This window comes from Nyctereutes procyonoides, unplaced genomic scaffold, assembly GCF_905146905.1.
Source record: "Nyctereutes procyonoides isolate TBG_1078 unplaced genomic scaffold, NYPRO_anot_genome, whole genome shotgun sequence".
Classification (NCBI taxonomy): domain Eukaryota; kingdom Metazoa; phylum Chordata; class Mammalia; order Carnivora; family Canidae; genus Nyctereutes; species Nyctereutes procyonoides.
The window spans coordinates 23,129,424-23,144,265 of NW_026575135.1; the positions used below are offsets into that span (position 1 = coordinate 23,129,424).

The 14,842-nt window shown below is 53.8% G+C and overlaps 1 protein-coding gene across 3 annotated transcripts in view; it reads left to right on the forward strand.

The window, feature by feature from the left end:
• The first annotated feature begins 8,213 nt into the window (after positions 1-8,213).
• CNTFR (ciliary neurotrophic factor receptor) overlaps positions 8,214-14,842 on the forward strand; it is a 38,142-nt gene continuing 31,513 nt past the window's right edge. For all 3 annotated transcript variants that reach the window (XM_055301720.1, XM_055301718.1, XM_055301717.1), the window contains exon 1: positions 8,214-8,358. The gene's annotated coding sequence lies outside the window, so the exon portion shown is untranslated. The remainder of the gene's footprint in view (positions 8,359-14,842) is intronic.

Below are 14,842 nucleotides of genomic sequence, written 5' to 3' on the forward strand. Positions count from 1 at the left end.
CAGATTTTATTAATTTTTTTATTTGAGAGAGAGTGAGGGAGCATGCACATGTGTGTATGTACCACACTAGATCACAAGGAGTGGGAGAGTCCGAGGGAGATGTGGGACTCACTCTCAGGTCCTGAGATATGACCCAAGATGAATTTAAGAGTCAGAGGCTCAACTGATTGAGCCACTCAGGCACCCCATCCTCTCTGGTTTTCAATCATGGTTCCTAGGGCTTTGCCTCAATCCTCTCCTCTCCTCCCACTCCCTCTCATCATTTTCTCTCCCTGCTCAGTGATCTCTCTTGTTATCTCCTAGCTCACTCAGAGTGCCCAGATCAGTCTGAGATTTTGATGAATACCCACAACCAGTAAGAACCAGTTACAGGGGGCACTGGGAGCTGCTGACCAGGGACTCTGCACTTCCAGCAAGGCAGCCCTCTCTCACCTTCTGTGTTCTTCCCATCCTTTTCCTTGCAGGCTGTCATCCCACAGCCCCTTCTATTGGACATGTCAAGCCCCAACTCCCTGTAGCTCAGTGAATGGCACCATCATCTCCCAGTCACTCATGCCAAAAACCTGGGAGTCATCTGTGCTTTTGTACACAATATTCCCTCTGGGCCTGGCACACAGTAGGTGCTAATAAATGCCTGTTGAACTGAACTTAATTCAGTTTTCTCTCTTGGACTCCCATCTGCTCCTGTCTCTTTCCCTAGGACTTGGTGTCTTTGGCATTCAGTCTTCAAATCTCTAATTTTTCGCTGTCTTCAGAATCACTACAATTGAGTTGTTGAGGGAGAAGTTGGGGGTCTCTTTTCTTCCCTCTGCCCCCACCCCAGGGAATCACAGGCTGGCTGGATATGGAGCTAAGGGAGGAAGCCAATCTTGGGGCCATGTGACCCTCAGTCCTTTTTGGAAATCTCAGCCCCATTATTAGGGAGGCAGCCCTACAGCAGCAGGGATCAAAGCCAGACTCTGGGCGGTCACTGGAAAGAGACAATCCTTTGAAGACATATGCCTCCTCCATGAAGAATTGGGGGAGAAAGAGGTCAAGACCCACTGAAGTGGGAGGAAGGGTAGGCGAGACTTTGTGCTTTTGAGCAGGGAATTAGTTTCATGCAAATTTTTATAAGATGAAAAACTGAGTCTGTGATTTTGCAAGTCTGTGCCTCTCTTCCAGCCTTCAAACACACTTAGTGTCCTAATTCTTAGGTTCTCTGTCCTCTCTTGTCCCTCTCCCCACCCCCCATCCCCTCCGGATCTTCTTCACTATGCCTGACCATCTGCTGCATTTTCCAAACTTGTCCCAGACCCCAGGATTACTGGGGGAGGGTCCTTGGAAGAGCAGACCCCTGGAATAAGTGTCCAGGGGTCTGTTCTCTGTATGTAGGGTAGCACAGAGCTTCCTCTGTCAGGGAGCAGATGGAGATGAATCTGAGTGCCCACTCTCCCTCCCCCAAAGCCCTGTTCTCTCTTCAGCCCCATGGCCCTGCCCCAGGCCAGTCTGGAGGTCTCCCTCCTAGGATAAATGCAAACACCTCTTCCCTGACTGCCCCACCTTCAGCCTTAACGTTGATCACTATCCTATATGGCAGCAGCCTCAGTGATCTAAAACACAGATCTGGTTATGTTCTTCACATATTCTCTGCCTTTCCAGGCCTGCGTGGCCTTGGCACCAAAGGCACTTCAGGATGTGGTTTCTGAGCCACTCAGGCTATCTCAGTCTGCCTTCTGGGTCTCTGCTTAATCCCTTACTATGTGCCAACCCCTCTTTCCCATCCCTTGAGGCTGTAACCCATTCAGGCAGTTTTCCCTCTCCTGTGCCGTGGGACTTCACTCCTCAGGTCAATGTTGTCCTGCTTGCTTATATCATTCATTCATTCACTCAATATTTATTTAAATCTCATTCAATGTTAGGAGCACCTGTTCTATGCCCAGCCCTGCTCTAGCTATCACAGGGCTGCCCTCAGGGTGCTCACAAGTAACTAGGTAGTTAAACATCACACAATTTACTAGAAGCAAAGAGACTATGGCACTAAGGGAGAAGACAAAGGGGCTTAGGCTAGGCTTCTTTTAGGTGACATTTAGGCTGTCACCTCTCACCTAAGGGGGCTATGGAGTCAGACACAGCATTCTCACATGGACAAACTGTATGGTTACCTATTTTGTTTAGGTAAGTCTTCCTTGACTAGAATGGGAGTTCCATGAGGGCAGGGGATTTTTTTTTTTTGGGGGGGGGGTCAGGGGATTTTAAACTTTTTTTTTTTTTAGACAAAACGTAAACAGTAAAGTACACAAAGGGTACAAAGCTGTACCCTTAAGGGTACAGCTCAAATTTTGACATACATGTCTAAACTCTTGGAACTGCCACTCCAACAAAGGTTAAGTGCAGTTGCAGCTTCTATCATTGTAAATGAATTTGCCTATTCTCAGGCTTTATCTTAATGAAATCATTCAATATATACCCTTTTGTGTCTGGTTCTTATTTTTTTCTTTGCTTGACATTTTGTCTATGAGCTCTATCCATTTTTTGTCGCATGTAGCTACAGTTGGTTCTTTTGTATTGCTGTAACTACATAATCTATCCATTTGGGTTGTTTCTAGTTTGAGACTATTATGAATAAAACTGCTATGAACGTTCATTGTGAGGTAATAGGGCATATATATGTTCAGCTGAGTAGATCCTGCCAAACCGTGTTTCAAAGTCGTTGTACTAACTTAGACACATGTCAGCAGTGTGTGGAGTTCTAGTTCCTCCATATGCTTGAGAGAGCAGGGATTTTTGTTTGTTTGGCTCGCTGCCCTATTCTCTCACTTAGATCAATGCCTGGCATGTAGTAGATGTTCAATATATACTTATTAGCTGCCTTATGAATGGGAGGCCATCAGGCATTCCTGGGGGCCTGTTTTGGTCCTGGTACTAATTTGCTGTGCTACTTGGTCAGGTGACTGCCCTTCTCTGAGTTGTTTCCCTGTCTGTAGCATAAGGGAACTGACAGTAGGAGCATTACCTTTCAGTGCTGTCTAGGCACTGTGAGAGCTGGACACCTGTTCATTCATTCACTCCACTTGTATCAGTTAAGGTCCTACTGTGTACCAGGATGGCGAGGGTGTGATTTGTGACATACCACTGACAGCCTCTTTCAGGTCAGCCAAGACCAAGGGTCACTGCCCATCTTGTCCCCAACTCATTCTTCTGGAAGTTGTACCTCATCCCTCTGTCCAGCCCTGACCCCAGGGAGAGGGGGTCTGGACTGAGCCTGTGGATGGAAAATGTGATTAATAATCAAAAAAACATCCAAGAGGAAGAGACCAGGAAAACAACTTGGGGAAAGCTCCTCGCCCAGGGGAGGGGGGCCATGTCCTGGGCCTTGGGACAGCTCCGGCTGCCCTCCCGCCGCCCTTTCTGGGAAGCTGCCACAGGAGTGGGTAATTTTAGCCAAAAGCAAAAAAAAAAAAAAAAAAAAAAAAAAAGCTACTCTAATTATTTATTAAAAAAGATGTCCCCCCAATGTAAATTGTGCTACCCCTGGAGGCTTCCCCCTGTTACTCTGCTCCTAGTGGTCCCCTCTTCTTGGTTAGGCTGGGGGGCCCTAGAGACACTGGGTTGGGGGCAAAGGGGGAATTTCAACATGAAATGTTTTGTTCATTAGCAGAGAACATAGGGGGAAATTCCCTTTCTGCCTCTGCTTGGGCAGCCCAGCCGAATACGCAAAAGCTATTTTGAAAAATAGAGTCTAGGCTGCAGAGTGGGGTAGGGGTTATATGCGGGGGTGGGGTGGGGGGGTAGTTGGACACAGATGTGTTCTTCCCTCCTCTTAGACTCCGGACTTTCAGGGGTTTCCTGAGCCTTAATCCTTCCTCCTTTCAGGGATTTCATTCTCAATGGCTCAGGTTGCTTTCAAACTTCCTTCTTAGCAAAACAGGAGGAACTGGGGTTAGACTGGCGTTAGAACTTCCAACTAAGGAGGAAGGAAGGATATCAGAGAGGGAGGTGAGGCTTTGAGCCTATCCAAAAAATTTAGAATTCTAGTTGGATATGTTGGGATCAATAGGCAGCAAATCTGAGGGGGGCCTGGAGCAGGAATGAAAGCACCCCTTTCTATCAGCATGGCTTTAGAGGGCCCCAGTGAGCAGGGAAGTGTAGATAGCTCCAGAGAATTGAGAGCAATTAATTCCAGGCTGAATACTTAGGTTTCCCCATCATAGTTTCAGCTCTCTCCTATTCTCTACCTTTAGGGAATCTTTGCCCTTTTCTGGTGCCAAGGTTGGAAGGGTCAGGGCACACTTAGGCAGTGGTCCAAATAACAGGATTCCAGAAGGGGCTCTGCAGCACAGGGTGTGTTGTAAGTGGGCCTAGGTGCTGTCCCAGGTTAGGGGTAGGTCCTCCCTGAGGGGCCGGGCTGGACCCTGAATGTGTGTGTGGGTGCTCAAGGGGCCCCCCTCCCTGGCTCGGCCCAGCCCGGGGCTGTGTCGGGATCGGGTTTCTCGGCGCCTGGAGCCTCCGCGAGGCCGAGCTGTTCCCGGTCCCCGGCCAAGCCGCCCCGGGCGCTGGCACAGTGAGAGGAAGCAGGGGGGGCGCAGTGAGGGGGAGTGAGAGGGGGAGGCTGTGAGAGCTTTTACGTAACTGCCTCCCAGAGCCCGCCCCTACCGCCAAACCCCAGTGTGGGACTGTGTGATTGAGAGTGCGTGTGCCTATGCGTGTGTGCCTATGTGACACGTGGTATGACTGAGTACATGGCTGTGTGTGTGGCTGTGTCTATGTGTGAGGATGGCGTACAAGTGTGTGATTCAGAGAGTCCTGCCCTTCTAGGACCTCTAGCTGCCAGTTACAGAGGACCCTGACTACCGATGTACTGTAGTGAGGCTGAATATAAACATTTGACTCTTTGAGACTGAGTATGCGACTTTACATGATGGTGTGTTTGGCATTGGTAGGCAAGATAGAGATTGTCTTTATTTGTAACTTTGGATAGTCAGGTGTGTGATTCCACAGTGGAAAATTCTGATGGTATGGCAGGTTAGAAGAGCATCATTTCCCAAAGGAGCTCTAGAAAAGGTAGGCCACAGGAGGTGGGATGGAAGCTCTCCTTCCCTGAGGGCATATCAGTAGGAATGGGGAAGGAAACTTGCTACCTAGCCTTGGGATGGCAAAGCTGATTCCTGGGAGTGGAGGGGCACGACAGGGTCCAAGGTTAGGTCATGTGCCATGGTGAAGGGTGAAGCCAAAAGTCCTGCCATAGAGCCTTCTTTCAGGTGTACTCCTCAAGAAGGTGTAATACTCCAAGTTGAGAACTTCTTCCCTCAATTTCCCAAGGTTTTCCAGGGTTATCAAATCTGGAATCTACATTACTTGCAGGGGGCTAGGGCTCCCAACTAAGGGAGTTTTTTCCTGCTGTCCCTCATGGGAGAGGCAGGTGTTGAAGAAGGGTGAAGATGGGGTGGAACAAGGGGGATGGTGTCAGTGAAGTGGGGTTTAGCTTAAGGATAAAGGCACCATGTTGGAGAAGGGGGCTGGTGCAGAGCTAGGGCAGCTGGGGATAGGGGTGCCTAATGAAGCCTGAGAAGAGGGCACCTGGCTGGCTCAGTCCCTACAGCATGCTACTCGTGATCTTGGGGTTGTGAGTTTCAGCACCACCTTGGGTCTAGTAGAGATTACTTGAAAAAAATAAATCTTTTAAAAATATAATAAAATTAAAATTTAAAAAGCTTGAAAGGAGATAGGGCCAGATCCCGCAAGGGCTTTTACACCCCACCTAGGAAGCCTGGCTTTGCCCTCAGGGCCCTGGGGTATGGGAGGGTTCAACACAGAGACTTAGGAAGCTCACAAGCTCCTGGGCAGATAGGGCATTGAAGGCAGCAGGAGCAGAAACCCACGAAAAATCTGTTGCCCCAGCCCAGGTGGGAACAGAATCGGTTGGGAGGGCGGCGGAAGGGAGGGGGCCGCACCCACAGGTCCTTCCGCGGTTGGGCGCTGCCGCTGAAACCGAGACGCAGCCTTAGGGGTACGCGCCTCCCGCACTGCCCGCCAGGTGTCGCTGCGGCACCGGGGAAGCGGGCGCGGCCGCTGGGTGCTGCGCCTGGAAGTTGCTGAGGATCAACGGACGCCGGGATCCGGTCCGACGTGCGCCTCTCGTCCTCGCTAATCCTCTGACACACCGACATGTCCGGCTCCCGGCTCCCGGCTCCCGGATGCCCCGGGCAGAACCTGTCCCGGCACCCGCAGATAGCGGCACTGCTGGCTGCAGCCCCCGAGTCCCCAGGTGGAGAGGGGACGTTGTCCCGGGCGGAACTCCCCACTGCTCTCAACCTGGCAGAAGGAGGCAGTGTCCGGGAACACGGGAGGATCCCGAGGTCAAGTCAGCCCACCCATGACCCGCGGATCTCACGAGGAGCTGGGGCCGCCTGAGCACCCAACTGCATCCAGGCCTAGTTTCTGCTCAGGATGAGGAGCAATTCCTGACCCCTCCTGCCCTCCCCTAATTTCATCGCGTGGCCCCCGCTCTTTCCCAGGGTCCACCTTCCCGTCCTCGTCCGTGGCTCGGGAGTCTGGAGGCTTCGGGCCCGAGAGGCCGGACAGGGGACGCATACTTGGGGTGGGGATGCACAGGATCTCAGCCTGGCGCCACTGTTGAACTGTGTCTTTAAGCCCCTGCCAGCCCTCTCTGAGCCTCAGCCCGGGCTGACCCCTGCCGGTTGCACTGAGGGGATTTTGAAGCCGTGGAAGTGAAAGTGAACAGTCCCGGCAGTGGCGGGAAGAAGGTTTTTCCTCTGCAATTGGAGTCCCTAAGGCACTTCTTGGGAAAGGGCCCGGGCGCTCTGGGCAGCCTACTGGGGAAGGGTGTGAGGAAACCGAGATAGTTCCTTCCCCCCTCTCCCCGCCCCCAGCCCTGGGCCGGCTCCCAGGAGGGGCAAGGCGCAGGGATTATGGGTCAAAGGTCAGGTGAAAAATCCATGGGGTGGAGATGGGGGTGGGCCACTCGTTCTCCGCTTCTGGCATTAACCTTTCTGTTGCGCTCTCGCGTGGCTTCAGAAATCGGTCGGGTTGTCTAACCTTAATCCCCCATGTTGTGGTCAGACTGGAGGCCCCGGGGCAAGTGAAGTGAGCACACTGGCCCCTCCGAGGCCCAGGCTGCGACACGAACACTCGAGGGGTGGGCCTCCAGCGCCAGACTCGCGCGTGCCCGGCATTCTGGAACTGCCCATCCAGGCGTAGAGGATGCACCGTCCCTACCCTGTTCATCCCAGCGGAGGTTTCTCCCTAGGCCATGGGCCCCGCGGGGCGAGGAAGCAGAGGGTAGATGTGGTGGGGTCACCCAAGACTTGGTGGGAGACGAATGCCTGGGCTCCCAGCCTGGTCCATCCTGGTCAGGGGAGCGCAAAGCCCCCTTTCCCTCCAAGCGGGGAGTGTATGTGTTCGTGACTGGGAGGGTAGTCATTGCCGGGAGCAGCAGGAATAGGAGAGGGGCGGAGACGCCTGGCCTCCTGTACCCAAAATGGGGCCTGGGGGCTCCGGCTCGCGCCCCTCTCACAGAGATGCCGGTGGGAGGACCCAGTGTGCCAGGGTGTCGGTACGAGGCATCGGGGCCTGAACAAGAGGGAGCGTTCAGCAGCAGAGACCTGGCCAAGGCTGAGTGAGACAGGGAGTGTGAATGGGCGACCTGGGGGGGGAGAACGGGGGGGGGGGCGCCCAGCGTCCCTAGGGGATCCGGCAGAGTGGGTGCGGGTACGTGTGCACACGCGTTTTTGAGACCCGCGGTCGGGCCTGCGCGTCAAGCACAGGGGCCACGGCCGTCTGGAGGGCGTTCCCGGGAAAGGGCGAATGTGAGCGGGCCACGCGTGCCAGTGCGGGCGAGTGTGCCAGCGGGGGGAGGGTGCGTGCGAGCACGAGTCGAGTGGGAGTGGGGGCTCACAGGCCTGAGCAGAGCGAGTGTGTCCGCGCGTGCCAGGCGCGGGAGCGTGCCAAGGCGGGGGCGCGCGGGGGCAGTGGCCGGGAGGGGGTCGTGGCGCGCGGCCGCGGAGGCGCGGGGAGACAAGGCGGGAGGGGGAGGGGAGCGAGGGCGCGCGCGGCCGAGCGGGCGCCCGCGGTCACATGGGCGAGGGAAGGAGGGAGGGAGCGCGCGAGGGAGGGAGGAGGATGGGGGGGTTAAAGCTGCCGAGCGCCGAGGAGCCGGTGCAGAGCGGGCGGCGGCGGCGGCGGCGGCGGCGGCGGCGGCGGCGGCGGCGGCGGAGGCGGAGGCGGCGGCTCCAGCCGGCGCGGCGCGGGGCTCGGCAGCGGGATCCGGCAGCGGCGCTAGCTCCGCGCTCCGTGCCTCGCTCGCTGCCCGCGGTGGTCGAAGGGCGAGGCGCGGAGCCCCGGTGGCCCGAGGGCGCGGTGAGTACCCCGCGGCGGACCTCGCGCGCGGCCGGACGCTCAGACCCTCCCGCTGACCGACAGACCCGCGGCCGTCGTGCGCGCGGGAAGACGGGGAGGACACGCGTGGGCCCGCGACCCGGGGGGAGAGGGAAACGGGAAAGTTCAAGGGAAACTTTGCCCGCAAACTCGGGGGCGGGGGCGCGTGAGCAGCCGCCCCCCGCGTCCGGGCGCGTCGGGGGTTGGGCGTGGTGATGGTGGGGGCGGACAATCGGCTGGCGGGAGGCGGCGGGGCGGATTGTCCTAGCGTCCCTATTCTCTCTCACCCCTCAGCAGCGCGCCCGGGGGCTGGGAAATTTCCGGAACTGGGGGTCGTGATGACCCCCGCGCGCCCGGAGGGGGCTTCCTTCTCCCTTAGAAATCTAGACTTCAAAGCGCCCAGGGGTGTGAACGGACGGTTGCGCGTTTGCCAGTGTTGTGTGTGTCCGTGTGAATCCGCGCGCGCGCGTGTATGTGTGTGTGTCGGTGTGATCCCGCCTGTGGTGTCCTCATGAGTCCGCCTGTATGTATCTCCATGTAGTGGGTTTCCTCCAGTGTCTCTTTGTAAGACCTCCAGTGTTGTGTGTTTGTGTGAGTCCGCTTGTGGTGTATCCCCGTCTCTTTGTGAGTCTGCCCGTGTGTGTCCCCCCCAGTGCGGTCTGTGCGAGCCGGCTTGGGTGTCCCTGTGTTGCTCCGAGTAGTGTATCTCCCCGTGCGTGGGGGCTGGGCCGCCGGGAGGTCACCAGACGGACAGCTCTCCTCCTCGGTTCCTCTCCTCTCCCGAGCCTCTCCTGCGTCTAGCTCTCACACTCGCTCGCTCCCTTGGCCCCCTCCCCCCTTCAGTAGCTTCAGGCGGGCAGGACTATTTCACGCCTTGTTGAAAATTCAGGATTTTCTTTCCCATTCCGTCTAGTCTCTTTCTTTGAGAAGCGTCTGTGTGTGTGTGTGTGTGTGTGTGTGTGTGTGTGTGGCTGGCAGCTTGTCTGCAAAACTAGGTGTGTGTCTGCATGCCACTGTGGGAGTGTGTCTGTAGGACTAGTTTTGCTTGTAACACTTGGTGTATTTGTGTCTGTGTCACTGGGGGTGTTCATGTGGCTGTAATCACTGAGGTGGGAATTTGAAATGCTGGGTGTGTTTGTGCATTTACAATTGCTGTATGTCCAGGGTGTCTGAAACTGTATTTGTGTGTGTCTAACTCTGGGTGTGATGGTGTACCGTTGCATGTGTGGGGTTGGGACTTGAACAATTGAATATTCCTATGGCTACAGGGCTAGCCAGGACTTGGGGGGTGGAGGGGCCTATGTGTCTCAAACTATGTCACTGTCAAAACCAGTGTCCACTGTCAAAACCCACACAAATCTCTGAACTGGTTCTTGGGGTTTCTGGTCAGGATTGGTGACAATGGAGCTGATGTTCACACTCCATCAGGGCTAATATTCCAACAGATCCTCACCTCATACAAAGACTAAGTTTAAAGTTCACATTCAAGACTTCTTGGGGCTTCAGAATTCATACCCAGACTCATACTGGGACACTTAAAGGCATATGGACTCACACTCAGAATTACCAGAACATTGGGACTCACACTCAGATTCACACTTAAATTCTGGGGCTCATATTCAGCTGTACACTTCAGTCCTGGGGTTTACACTCAGACTCACATTGGGACTCCAGGCTCACACTTTGATTCACATTTCTGTCCTGAGGCTCACAGACTTACATTGAGACCTAGAGCTCATGCTCAGAATCTCACTGGGGTCCTAGAGTTCACACTTGGTCCTCATTTCAGATTCATTCTTACATTCTGGGACTTATACTCAGAGTTACAGTAAGACTAAGGGCTCACACTCAGACTCCCATGGGGAACCTGGGGCTCACATTTGAACTCAAGGACTAAGAACATAGGACACTGGAGTTCATGGACTCATGCCTCCATCTTGGAGCTCACACTCAGATTCACACTAGCAAGATTCTCACTTCCATCCTGGCATCACTTAGGGACCCAGACTGGTATCCCTAGTGATTACATTAAACTCACTTCCATCCTGGGGCTTAGACTCTAATTAAGGCTCTATCTAGTGCTTACATTCAGACTTATGCTTCCATGTTCAGACTTTTATAGTCCTATGGAGGCCCTGGGGGTCACACTTGGAATCACACCCAGTTATTATTCTATCCTGGGGCTCACATTCAAACCCAAACTAGGATTGGGTGTTTACACTCCCAGTGAAACTTAAAACTCAGAGTCAAATACACCCTGTTTTCTTTGATTTATGGTGTATATCAAGGCATTTGGGTAAGGAACAGAGACTGCTACAAGACCTGTTCCCTCCAAAGGTGGGGAGGAGAAGGGATATAACTTTGGGGATGTCACTAACTTGGGCTGTGGGCTGATGGAGACAGTGGTGGGAAACCCGGACCCAGTTAGGGTTAAACCTTTCTGTCTTTCTTTCCACAAGGAAACTAGGCTATTGGCAGAAAGGTCTGAGTGGCTTTTGGCACAAGAGTGATATGTACCCATAGGGTCTCCCATGTGCCATGTTCATGCACATACCCCTTAAATAGTTTTGGGTACCCCTTCTGTGGTAAGACAATCAGGTGTGTGTATGAAGGGGAAAGACTTATGTCCTCCCAAGACATTTCTTCCATTCGAGTCATCTTTAGTATGAGAGGAGTACAAAGGTTGACTTGGTAAAAGCGTAGACCTCTGGTTCCTTTGAACATTCCAGAGTGTTGGATCTCTGATTCTAAGGTAGATGGTAGGGGGCAGCCTGGGTGGCTCAGAGGTTTAGCCTGCCTTCGGCCCCGGGTGTGATCCTGGAGACCCAGGATCGAGTCCCACATCGGGCTCCCTGCATGGAGCCTGCTTCTCCCTCTGCCTGTGTCTCTGCCTCTCTCTCTCTCTCTCTCTCTCTCTCTCTCTCTCTCTCTCTCTCTGTCTCTCATGAATAAATAAAATATTTTGAAAAAAAAAAAGGTAGATGGTAGCCCAGATCTGTGGTGAAAAGGTAGCTAAAGGAGGAGATTCAACTGAAACCAAGCCTCCTCTTCTCTGCCTTTGCGGGAGAGGAAGGGTAGGGACCAAGTTATATCTCGCAATGCCTCCTGGAATGTCTCTTGAGCCCTTTTGCTGTCTCTGTGGTATGACTAGCATTCTCTACTCCCTAAAGGAGCAGTAGCCCTGTAGGGGAGGGCTGGGCTGGGATGTAACCTATCCTGGGACTTCACCTGCCTTTACAAATGCTGCTGGGTTTACATGCCCTCCCACTATGGAGGCCAGTGAGTTGGGGCTGCCTGAGGTGCACAGTCACCCCATGGGCACCCTGAGGGCAGTAGGGATCTGGCCCTCAGGCTTCCTGTCCCTGAAGGGGACATGTGCTCCCCAGCCCCCATATGGGGTGGGAAGCTTGAAGCAAAGGGTCCTGTATCAGCTCCCTGTCCCAGAAGGGGACACATGCTCCCCAACCCCCTTATGGGGGTGGGGGGCTTGAAGCAGGGCAGCCTGCTCTCTGCCCCCCCATGGTGAGTTGAAGTGTAAATGAATCAAAACATATGGAGCAGATTTTCTTTGAAATGCAGATGGTTTGGGGGGGGGCCATGTGTGCCTGGTTTGGTGGGGGGGCTCCCAGAGAGCAAGGAAGCTGAGAGCTGACCCCTCCTCCAGACACACCATGGGGTGAAGGGAGTTGGGGAGACCTCAACTGTGTAAACTGTGGCCCTGGGTGACCATATACACCCCTGGGCACCAGCTTCCTGTGGGGAGGGGCTGGGGAAGTAAGTGGTCCCTGTGGGTTGAGAGTGCTGAGGTCATCACCTCTCTTTACCTCTGTCTATAGAGGGCAAAGAGAATCCCCAAAGCACAGAACCGTGCTGGGCTGGGAGTCACCAGAGCCTGGAGCTCCAGGGACCAAGGGGTGGAAGTGGGGAGCTGGGGCAGATATGGGGAAGAGTTAGACCCTGCTGCTTGCAGAACCACCTTCTGGAAGCTGGGGCTACACCTACAGTGGAAGGAACTGCAGCTAGACTATCTGGTGACTTCCACCAGGGCGCGGGCTCCTGGAGTTTAGGAAGGGACTGAAGAGTCCTCAGTCCTGGAGGAATTTCCCCATACCTAGGATAGTCAGCATACCCCACCTTACACTACCCATACTTTCCCCTCACGAAACTCAGCGAGGTCACACAGTAATTGCCTGTGAGTTCTGTGGGACCTGGGCTCTTGTCTGCTTTGCTCATTACTGTACCCTGCAATTGGCACAGACCCGGGACACGGTAGGAGGGCCATGTTGAGTAGACAATGCATCTTTTTTATCACTCTGACTGAGTGTTCCATGTGGGCAGGTCCATATTCTCAACTCCCAGCACAGTACCTGACAGGGATTAGGTGTTCAGTAAATGTTGAGGATTGAATCCTTGAACGGGACAGACGACAAGGAGGAGGAACTCTCTGGGGTTTGTGGCTAGAGACCCAAAACCCTCTGTTACATTACCCCTACTTGGCTCAAAGGACCCCTGAATGATTTGTAGTCTAGAATAAAGGAAGGCCTTGGCTGTAGTCAGCAAAGGAGTGCAGAAAATGGGCAGCTTCTTCCTTGAAAAGGTCAGGACTAAGGGAGACTGGGGCAGAGGTGGGAGGTCACTTCGGTCCTCTCCTCAGCTTCAGGGTTTTCCAGAAGGTGGGAAGGTCCTTTTGCTTCATGCAGCTGTGAGTGTGGCCCTTGGTCTCTCTAGGTCAGGATTTCTTGGACTCTAGCCAAGGCAATGGACCCCCCACCTCTGAGCCTAGGCTCTGAGGTTGTCTAGCTACTGTGGGAGCTACAAATCATATTGGTTATTAATGTCTGTCTGAGAACACGGGGTTCAGAGCCTAAAAATACCCTATCTAGTCAGAGCTTAGGAGTTGCTGTTGTGGGCTGGTGTAGCAGTAGCTGCATCTTGATAAGATAGACACAGAGCTGGGAGACACTGGAGAGTATGGAGAAACTGAGGCAGCATGGGCAGGAGATACATAGGAGACAGAGCCTCTGTTTTATATATGGAACAAAGATTTATAAAATGAGTGGTGCCAGTTCTTCAAATTACAGCAACATTTGGGGTAATCTATTATCTTACACTGCAAAGAATTTCCTTCTTGGAGAGTTTGAAGATACATCTGATATCAGACATAAAAATTAAGTAGTCAGTAGTAACCATTTCAAGTCCAGCTTCAGGATGTTCCAAAATAAGTCCATGGGGCAGCCTGGGTGGCTCAGCGGTTTAAGCGCCTGTCTTCGGCCTAGGGCGTGATCCTGGAGACCCGGGATCGAGTCCCACATCGGGCTCCCTGCATGGAGCCTGCTTCTCCCTCTGCCTGTGTCTGTTTCTCTCTCTGTTTCTATCATGAATAAATAAAATCTTTAAAAAAAAATAAGTCTATGGGAAAGAAAAAAATCTCTAAGTAGCCTTTTCTGAGCTACTGTCCACATCCCTACCTCCTGGAGCCGTTCCCTGAAGCCTGAGCCCCAGTGGGGTTCTTACACACCCCCTTGTATAGGCTCCCACCTCACTTCTGACCCTCAGGCCTCTGTGTATCCCCTTTTTCCAGGAGATGGATGCTGCACAGTGGTCTCAAAAAGGTAAGAATAGCCCAGCCTCTGAGGGCAGATGCCGTGTGACCTTGGCTTGTAAACTGACCTTTCTGGGCCCCTCTGTGAAATCGTAGGATTGGGGGCCTGGGCCTTGGCCCAGGCTCGGAGAGAAGGCGGTTTTGGCACTCATCCAGGTCCCTGACGTCAATGACTCTCCAAATAATGGAATCAATATTGGGGGGGGGGGGGCAAGCGTGAACCAGGCCCCAGCGATTAGAAACAGATCAGCACAAACCCGCAGCTGATTCTGATAGAGCTGCCTTGGAGAGCTAGGGTGGGAGGCCTAGAAGGAGGTGGACCTGGTGGGGGGCTCAGGAATGGAGGTGGAGCCACTCAGTGTCCAAAACATAGGGTACACAAGTAGGCAGAAACTCTGGGGCTGCTGCGGTTGGAATGATGGAGTGGGGGCCTCCAAACTAGTCCTTTCCTTTTTTGGGCTTGTGGGGTTCCAAGGGTAGGGGAAGTTTGGGAATGAAGACTTCTTTCAGCCAGTAAGTGAGAAAGAGTAGGCAAGGGGAGTTTAAAGTTCATTACTCTGCTTCCCAGACTTGGGCCCCTAGGCCATGTTAGGGGGCACAGTATGTTATACCCAGGGTAGGGGAGAGCATTGAGTGAGACCTAAGGGAGATGATCTTTTGCTTAGAGGCAGAGGGCATTGATCCAAAATAGGGAGATGGGTATTCCCTCTCACATTGGGAGTCTGGCCTCTTCCATCAGCCTGTGTCCCCTCAGCCTCCTAGAAGGCAGCAGGTGAGGTTGGAGAGGGCCATGGAGGTCCGTAGGGGGCTGGCCTGGCGGCAGCTGACAAAAAAAACAGGAAGAAGGGCTGGGGGAGCAGCTGT